General features: G+C 39.2%; 1 long non-coding RNA gene across 1 annotated transcript in view; it reads right to left on the bottom strand.

Moving 5' to 3' along the window:
- The window catches only part of LOC129651485 (uncharacterized), a 28,603-nt gene extending 19,123 nt beyond the window's left edge, over positions 1 to 9,480 (bottom strand). The window contains exon 1 of the long non-coding RNA XR_008714178.1: positions 9,417 to 9,480. This is a non-coding gene — a long non-coding RNA (uncharacterized LOC129651485). The remainder of the gene's footprint in view (positions 1 to 9,416) is intronic.
- Positions 9,481 to 9,788: the final 308 nt, after the last annotated feature.

Raw genomic sequence — 9,788 nt, forward strand, 5'->3', positions numbered from 1 at the left:
AACTTATCCAAAGTCATTAAGCTAGCAAGTGTCAGAATTGGGATTCAAACCTAATAACATGTCTATAGAGTTCATGCTCTGAAGCCTCACCCTATACCTCTCTTCTGGGCAGTTTCAATATAACTTGAGTTTTAAAGCTCATTTAAAATTTTTCCTTTTGATGCAGATTCAGGCCTACTTGGCTGTACCTCATGGTTTTAGTCTCTTCACATATAATGTGAGTTTGGAAAAGCTTCACATGTGTATGGGAGATGTCAAGAGCAGGCAATGTACTTATTTATTGCTATGCACTTTCAATGTTTAATGGTATTTTGGGTTTAATATTTAATTTTAGATAAAAGTAATATGCTTTTAGGGGCTTCCCTGATGGCTCAGATGGTGAAGAATCTGCCTGCTATGCAGGAGACCCAGGTTCGATCTCTGTGTTGGGAAAATCCTCTGGAGAAGGGAATGGCAACCCACTCCTGTTATCTTGCCTGGAGAATTCCATGGACAGAGGACCCTGGCAGGCTACAGTCCATGTGGTCACGAAGAGTTGGACACAACTGAGTAACTAACACTTTCACTTCCACAATATGCTTTTAACAATAAAAATAGTCATCATCATCATCATCAACTGTTCAGTGATTACTGTGAGACAGGATTTGTGACAGGCAATTAGAATATCATCTCATTGAAGGCAGTGGCTCGTCTGGCTAATTTTCTTCTGACTGTCAGAAATTCATCATTCCTGTCATCTAGTGGACATATAGAAGGCATATAGTAAACATTTGCTGACAAAATGAATGAGCAAATTAATAATTGCCTAAATCTATTTTAAAGTAAATTTATTTCCTTTAATCCCCAGCATTCTTCAAAGGAAGGCATTATTAACACGATTGCAGGAGAGAAAACAAGATATTTGCCCGATGTTATGAAACTGGTAAGTCAGCCAGTATTCAAATCCTGGTCTGCCTGATTTCAACACTTCTGTTCTTAATCAATACATCGTACAGCTATTTATCTATGAATCAAGGTACAAATATAACAGAAACCAGTATAACCAAGTCTTTTGTAAGTAGAGCACCATGACAGCTGCTTAAGTGCAGCATTCAGGAAATGTTTAACAAGAGTTCTTCAGAGTAGAAGTGGTCTCTTATTCAAATCACATTGTAGTTCAACAAGCACCTTGTCTACTGTACTTAGGAAATTGTTAGAAGCTATGAAAACAGAGGATTTTTTTTTAAATTCTAATAAACTCAGAAAACATAGATGAGATTAAGTCACTTTTGATGGGCAGGAATTTAAAGTAATTTTCTGTTCAATTTGTAAGCTTCTATGGTTCATTGAATTTTACAGATTTTGTATTCATTGATGTGTTTGCTGAGTTGTTTCTACTGCAGGTGAAACCTTCAAGGCTCCACCTTACTATTTTGTTCTCATGCATCTTAGATGAGCTCAGAGTAGTTAAATTAAGTGGCAACTATTAAATTTCTCAAGTATGTCTCTTTATCCACACCCATTCATTTCACCTGCATCCACTTAAATGCATAATTAACAGACATGGTGTTTTAACTCTGACAGGTTAACTATCTTAAATTTTAAACTTCTGGTGAAATGTTCTAAATTCATTTTTATTAAAATAGTTGTAACGGAGAGGTATACATGGGTGACTTCAAGAAGATGACAGATTGGAGAGGAAAATTGATGAAAGAATCCAAGAGTGTAGAAACACAAAATGGTGATTACTGTGATATATGTTGGTTTGATGGAATAATGGAATCATGGATCTCAAAGCTGGAAAGGATCTCAAGGGACAGTGGAACAGTGCCCAACCTTCAGGCAGGTATCATTATCCTCATTTCACAGGTGCGGCAAGGAGGCTCAAATGGCTAAGTAATCTGCCTAAGGCCAATAACTTATAGGTGGCAGAGAAGACACTGGAAGTATTGGAGATTCTCTTGCATTGCCCTTTCCCTTAAAGAAAGCCTTGAAGGCATTTAGTACTATATTATGAATTTAAAGTGTATTTTGGATAGAACAGTCTTTTGGACTCTGTGGGAGAAGGTGAGGGTGGGATGACTTGAGAGAATAGCATTGGAACATATATGTTATCATATGTGAAACAGATCACCAGCCTAGGTTTGATGCATGAGAGGGTGCTCAGGGCTGGTGCACTGGGATGACCCTGAGGGATGGGATGGGGAGGGAGGAGGGAGAGAGAGTCAGGATGGGGAACACATGTACACCCATGGCTGATTCATGTGAATGTATGAAAAAAAAAAAGTAATCAAAAATAAATAAATTAAGTGTATTTTGGAAGTAAAAGAATGTCTTCTTGTAAAAGACCCTCAGGAATCAGCTACAGTTAGCCTCCTAGGTAGTTCTTTCGGGAAAGACTTATTACCCTCGAGATGTACAAAACCCTCTTTCCCCCTGTAGTTGAGTAGAGATATCGGGAAAGCCAATAAGACCGGGCCAGAGAGAGTTTTCCAATTACGCCTTAGAAGGCTCAGAAAGGATGGAGGAACCAATAAGCACTGTGCGTGCTCAGTTGCTTCAGTCGTGTCCGACTCTTTGCGATCTTTGTAGCCCGCCAGGTTCCTCTGTCCATGAGATTCTCCAGGCAAGAACACTGGAGTGGGTTACCATGCCCTCCTCCAGGGAATCTTCCCGACCCAGGGATCGAACTGGCGTCTTTTACATTTCTTGCATTGGCGGGCAGGTTCTTTACCTCTAGCGCCCCCTGGGAAGCCCAGTAAGCACTGACGAAGTGCAACCAATCCTGTAAGTACAGCAGACCCAATAAACATGTAGCTACTGGCTTAGAGCTGAATACAAATACATGGGTCAAAATACTGATACACGAAAATGCCCAGTACTTTCTTCCTCAAGCTTTCATGTGCATCACAATCACATAGAATATTATTAAGAATTTGTTCTCAAAGGCCCCACTAGATCTCAGAAAGAATCCAGGAAATGTATATTTTATAAGCGTTCTGCTGCTGCTGCTGCTGCTAAGTCGCTTCAGTCGTGTCCGACTCTGTGCGACCCCATAGACGGCAGCCCACCAGGCTCCCCCGTCCCTGGGATTCTCCAGGCAAGAACACTGGAGTGGGTTGCCATTTCCTTCTCCAATGCATGAAAGTGAAAAGTGAAAGTGAAGTCGCTCAGTCGTGTCCGACTCTTCGCGACCCCATGGACTGCCGCCTACCAGGCTTCTCCGTCCATGGGATTTTCCAGGCAAGAGTATAAGCGTTCTAGGTAATCCTAATACAGATGGTCACTGATTTCACTTGAAGAACATCTAGGAATTGGAACAGTGCTTCTCAAACTCTAGTATGGTTGCAAGTTACCTGGAGATCAAGTGAAATGTAGATTCCAATTCAATATATCTGGGGCAGAGTCTTAGATCCTGCATTTCCAAAAGCTCCCAGGAGATACCTGTGCTGTTGGTCTGTGAAGTACTTTGTTGATAGTAAGGAATAAGAATACTCTTATTTAATCAAATAATGTTATTGTTTAACATAAGAAAGATTGATGGTAACTTAATAGGTCAATAAAAATAGTTGTCTACTATGAAAAATATTTTCCATTAGCATATCTGCATATCTGGTGAGTAAAAAGATAATGATGGAAGTGTTAGTGGTACTAAGTTTTTGTTGGTTTTTTAAAAACTGGCAAAATACTGTGGTGAATTATACTGAATTTTTTTTTTAGTTTTAAGTTCTAATTCTGACTCTGACATCAGCTGTGCGAAACCTCCATCAATAAGATAAAAACAATACGAGAGTAACATTTTTAAAAATTATAATTTATAAGCTTTCTGAAAGTGAAAGTTGCTCAGTTGTGTCCGACTCTTTGCGACCCCATAAACTATACAGTCCATGGAATTCTCCAGGCCAGAATACTGGAGTGGTTAGCCTTTCCCTTCTCCAGGGGATCTTCCCAACCCAGAGATCAAACTCAGGTCTTCCACATTGCAGGCAGATTCTAGTATACTGAAATTGCCACATCTAATAACCGTATATCAATACCAGACTGATCATAATGGACTGTGTTGTTTCTGGCAAGAGAGTTTTAACTGTTTAACTTACCTCTTTTTCCCCACTCATGAGACATACAACTAAATAAAAGTAGTGTTAATTCAGTCTATTAAAAAATATGTAAATTATTATTGTTAGTAATGTAACCTAAATAAAGCTAAGTCTCCCTGTGGCTCCTTCCCTGCATGGAATTACTCAGAGAAACATCAGTCTGGCATTCAAAATAATTGAGAAATAATTTAATTCTTTACTTCTCTTAAAAATGCCAAAGAGTCGACATCCATGAACCACAGGATATATGCTTAAAATAAATCCTTTTTCCTTATCTTCTGTTACTTTCAATTTTTTCCGAAAACATCTCCAGATATTCCTAATTATCTTTCCTTTCCTAGTGCCCTCGAAAACTCTCACAAGTTTTTGATTTATGAGAAACAAACCAGTCTGATTAATTTTTTAATTCCTTCCTCTCTGCTTTCTGTATCAGCTCTTTATCATAGAGGTCAAATTTACTTCTCTTGCTTCTATTATTACTAATTTTTAAGTCCTTCCTTTACTTGCATTCTGTACAACAAAAGGGCAGAGGTTCTGAAAGCTGATTCAATGAGCAAGAAATCTTTCTCTTTCGAAATGGGGGCAGACAGAAGGGAGGGTAAAATTTCACAAGTCGTATAGCTTATTTTTCTGGTTCTTGTCATAATAACAAATTATTTGCCATGTATCTCACAAATTTCTTGAGATATTATGCTCTATTCCACCACTATATGAATACACAACTCTAAGGTAGCGTGAGAAAACTTGTTATAAGTAATTTTATATTTCCAACAGCATAGTTTGCAGTAGTCCTCTGAGGAATCAATAGTTTCATAATCTATCAACTTCCTCCCCTTGCCCTCAAATCTAGTGACGACTTTCAAAACATGCCTAATTTTAATTCACTTTGAACTAAAACAGGCTGTATGAAACTTTCATTTTGTGAAAAAGGGATATGATTCAATATTGTAAGTATAGTTTTAGTCAATCAGGAAAAAGGAGGATCCTTTTAGTTTGGAGTAGGCACTGTACACCCCTTTAGCAATTGAAGCTCTTAGGATGATTTGGATAGTATTACTTTTAATAATTTTGACACCAGTAATTATTTTTTTAATGTAGGATTATTAATAATATGTTATTGCTAATTTAGCTTAATTATAAAGATGATGCATGATTTAATATACACATAAACCAGAAATTATCATTCAAAGATTCACTTAAAATTTCAATCTATAAACCATCCAATCTAATCAGTGATACAGATACTTTATATGAAAGATATAAAAATTGAGGGGTTAACTAGAAATTATTGACTATTTTAAAACTCTACTTCATTCTAAAATTGTATTCCAATTTGAGTTTTTGGCATGAAAGCAGTGTTGGCTACAAGACATGTTTTGCAGACTTTTTATACAAAGTCTGTTTTGAAATGCTTGGGGTCAAATAAGTCAGGCATATTTTCAATAATTCTGAAGATCTGATCCTCTGACATTCTGACAGTCCAATCTAGATGAAAAAGATTGCACTACTTAACAATGGTACTTTTCTAAAATAATTTCAACTTGGCAATCATAGGTAAAATTGTAAAGAGATTTTTAACCTAAAGTGGATTTTCATGTATCCAAGTGAGGAAAATACCCTATATACCTTTACTTAGGGACTTGGAATGGAGAAGGCAATGCCAACCCACTCCAGTACACTCGCCTGGAAAATCCCATGGACGGAGGAGCCTGGTGGGCTGCCGTCTATGGGGTCCAGAGTCAGACATGACTGAAGCGACTTAGCAGCAGCAGCAGCAGGGACTTGGAATAGGTTCAAATTTTGGAATCAAAATTTTTGAAAAGGACAACTGCATGTTGACTTAACTGTTGTGTCTATTTCCAGTGGAGAATCTGTTGGTTACACTGGCAGTTTTGATCTGGGATTAATCTAGATTTCCTGGATGTAATTCCCATAAGAACAGATGAATGTGCATATTCACTTGACAGACATAGTAGCTGAGTTTTCTAAGAGACATTCGCAGGGAGTCAAGTATGAAATAGGAGCACTCTGGCAGACAAAGGCAGTTGATGTAGGATCCTCTGGGCCACCCTTAGCTGGGCTTGTGAGTTAGACTTTTAACCCTTCCACTTCAGGTTTGCTTCTCTTGCTTCTTCCAGAGCAGCAGCCATGATCTCCACCATAAAGAAAATTGATTTTTCTAAAGCAAGCCCTGTGGGGGCACCAAGGAGTCACTGGAAATTGCTTTTAGCTAGCAAAGGAAAGGGCAAAAATTGACATTCTAAGTGCCCTTGATAGTTAATTTTATGTGCCAACTTGGCTAGGCTATGGTACTCGGATATTTAGTCAAACACTATTCTAGATGTTTCTCTAAGACGGCATTTTTAGGTGAGATTAAAATTTAAATCTGCAGACTTTGAGAAAGAAGATTACCTTCCATAATATTGTCGGGACTCATCCAATCAGTTGAAAGGCTTAACTGAAAGACACTGATCTCCTGAGAAAAGGAGCTCTGCCAGCAGACTGTCTTTGGACTCAAACTTCAGCTTTTCCCTGGGTCTTAAGTCTGCAGCCTACCCTGCAGATTTTGGACTTGCCAACCTCCACAATCACATGAGCTAATTTAATCAATCTCTCATATACATCTCTGGCTGATTCTGTTTCTCTGGGTAATTCTGACTAATGTAGTGCCTAATACACCACGCTGAACAAGTAGAGGAGTGAAAAACACATATACTTAATACATGGCTGCAACATGAACAGATAGGCCAGAATAGAGGCTCTTAGCCCTGGCTGCTATACTGGGAAGCATTAAAAATACCTTGATGCCTGGGATCTACCCCCAAGATTCCAATTCAGTAAGTCTGGATGGGACGTAGGCATCAGTATATTTAAACAGCTCCCCAGATCCCCAAGTAATTCTAAGAATAGCCACATACTAGAAACCCTGGGACCTAAGATTTCATACCTTAGGCTATTCTTAAAGAAATGCACTTCTGGCAAAAGAGGAGATATCCTTAATATGTAGTAATCAATTGAAGGACTATAATATGAGAGAAATACTTTAATATGAAAGAAAAGTTTGCATTTTTATAAGACTAACTAAATATTCCATATAATACCCATTATTTATTTACTCATTTAATAACATTTATTAGATAGATATTATGTGCTAGACCCTGGGCTAGTGTCTTAATGACAGGAAGGCCAATAAAAGTGAAAGTCTGATATTTAGGTGCTTAAACTCTAGTGGATATACAGACAAATAATTGTAGTATAAGGAGATAAGTTCATTTTTAAGCATTCATTAAGCATTTATTTAGTACTAGAGCCACATAAATGTGATTTTTAAAAATCCTTACAGTGACTCTGTAAGGTAATTATTACATGCTTCAGTTCAGTTTAGTCACGCAGTTGTGTCTGACTCTTTGCGACCCCATGGACTGCAGCATGCCAGGCTTCCCTATCTATCACCAACTCCTGGAGCTTGCTCAAACTCACGTCCATTGAGTTGGTGATGGCATCCAACCATCTCATCCTCTGTTGTCCTTCTCCTCCTGCCTTCAATCTTTCCCAGCATCAGGGTCTTTTCCAATGAGTCAGCTCTTTGCATCAGGTGGCCAAAGTATTGGAGCTTTAGCTTCAGCATCAGTCCTTCCAATGAGTATTCAGGGTATAATATTTACATTATGTTAGACACCAAATAGGGTGTCTGGGAACAGCAAAAAGGTCCTGTGATATTTGGGGCATCTCTATGCCAAGGACAAGAAAATTCAAGGAAACTCTCATTTTGTTGTTTAAGAGTTGAGTTGTTTTCTAAGCATAATAGGAAGCTTTATGGGTAATGAAGTTGCAAAAGACTTTGGAGATGACAATCTACATCTCTCATTTTGATATGTGGGGACTGATGTCCAAAACAGATAAGTGTGTTAATTAAGAAACACTATCCAACGAGTTAGCAGCAGAGCTGGAAGAGGAACTCAGATCTATCTTGGTTTTATTCTCTTCACCTGGTGAACCCTCTAGGGGCCATTTTGCACGTGACAACTTCACTTCCCTCAGTAAAGTTGACTGCATCAAGGGTAGGAATTGACCCATTAGTTCAATCAGTCTGATTCCTGAAAATAAGACCAATGGAGAAAAGACTTACCCTTATTTGGGGGCTGTATTTGTTAGATATACTCTCTGAAGCTGCAGGTTGGGAATTTTCCAAAATAGGAAAGGAGACTTTGAGTGATGCTGCTGCTGCTGCTGCTAAGTCGCGTCAGTCGTGTCCAACTCTGTGCGACCCCATAAACGGCAGCCCACCAGGCTCCCCCATCCCTGGGATTCTCCAGGCAAGAGTACTGGAGTGGGTTGCCATTGCCTTCTCCATGAGTGATACTAACTGGTATAAAAGATGAATCACAGATCGCAATAGCTTAACAGAATGGAATAGAATTTAACAAGACAGAACTTCATTTCTCAGTCACATTGAGTCCATGGTAGTTGGGTGGGGGTTAGGGGTATGTCATTAATAGCAGGAGGGAGAGGCATGCAGTTATTCAGGACTCAAGCTCCTTTTATCCCGTCGCTATCACTTTGCTCTAAGTTCTCAGTCTTCTTCATTCTGCCAGCAGATGAAGAGAAAGAGAGACTAGAGAATTACAAGGAACTTTTCATGGATCAGGCTTCAAAGTGAAGGCCAGAATTGAGTACATGTCTACACCTAATGGAAAATGTGGTCTAGATGTGTCCCTAGAAGAAAAGGAAAATGAATTTGCCGAACAACCAGCCAGTATCTGTCACACAGAGGAACCTAGTCAAGGCAGAGGGGAAAAAGAATGAACAGATGGACTAAAAGAGATGAAATGGAGGGCTTCCCTGGTGGTTCAGTGGTACAGAATCTGTCTGCCAATGCAGGAGACACAGTTCGATCCCTGATCTGGGAAGACGCCACGGAGCAACTAAGCCCACGAGCCACAACTATTGAGCCTGTGCTCGAGAGCCTGGGAGCCGCAACTATTGAAGCCTTTGTGTTCTAGAGCCTATGCTCTGTAACAAGAGAAGCCACCACAATGAGGAGTCCACACATTACAACTAGAGAGTAGATCCCGCTCTCTGCAAGTAGAGAAAAGCCTGCACAGCCCCAAAGACACAGCACAGCCAAAAATAAATAAATAAAAATTTTAAAAGAGGGGTGAAATAGAAAATCTTTATGGCTTTCTAGGTTCTGGTGTTAGTCTTCTTCTGAGGCCCCTCTACATCCCTGCCGCTGGGTCCATGAGACATTCTGTACCATTGTCAATTCCCTACCCTGCTGAAACTAGCTGATATTGGCTTCTGTAGTTTACAAACAAGGCAATCCCAGCATATACTCACACTCAGGAGGATTGCAACAGCTTTGAGGAAGCATGTCTTCAGAATCTCCCATCATATGTCTAGGAATGTACTGTGAGTTTCATTTACTTATATCCATTTCTATGATGACATTAGCAGCCTGGAGATTAGTATTTACAATTGTGCTAAACCCCTTCATACATATGCTGCAGCTGAAATCAGCATAAAAAAAAGCAAACCAAGGCAAGCTGTGCCGGAAAGAGTTGGTTATTATATCACACACATTGATTTATAGGTTCAGTTTGCCTTTACCTAAATGTCTAGTTATTTAACAGCTGTTATGAATCAGCCGGATAGAGGATTAGAAAAGGGTGGGGGTTGGGGGAAGTAGGTGAAAAAATGCTTTAATCTTAG

The sequence above is a fragment of the Bubalus kerabau genome, chromosome 4 (genome assembly GCF_029407905.1).
Source record: "Bubalus kerabau isolate K-KA32 ecotype Philippines breed swamp buffalo chromosome 4, PCC_UOA_SB_1v2, whole genome shotgun sequence".
In the NCBI taxonomy this organism is placed as follows: domain Eukaryota; kingdom Metazoa; phylum Chordata; class Mammalia; order Artiodactyla; family Bovidae; genus Bubalus; species Bubalus kerabau.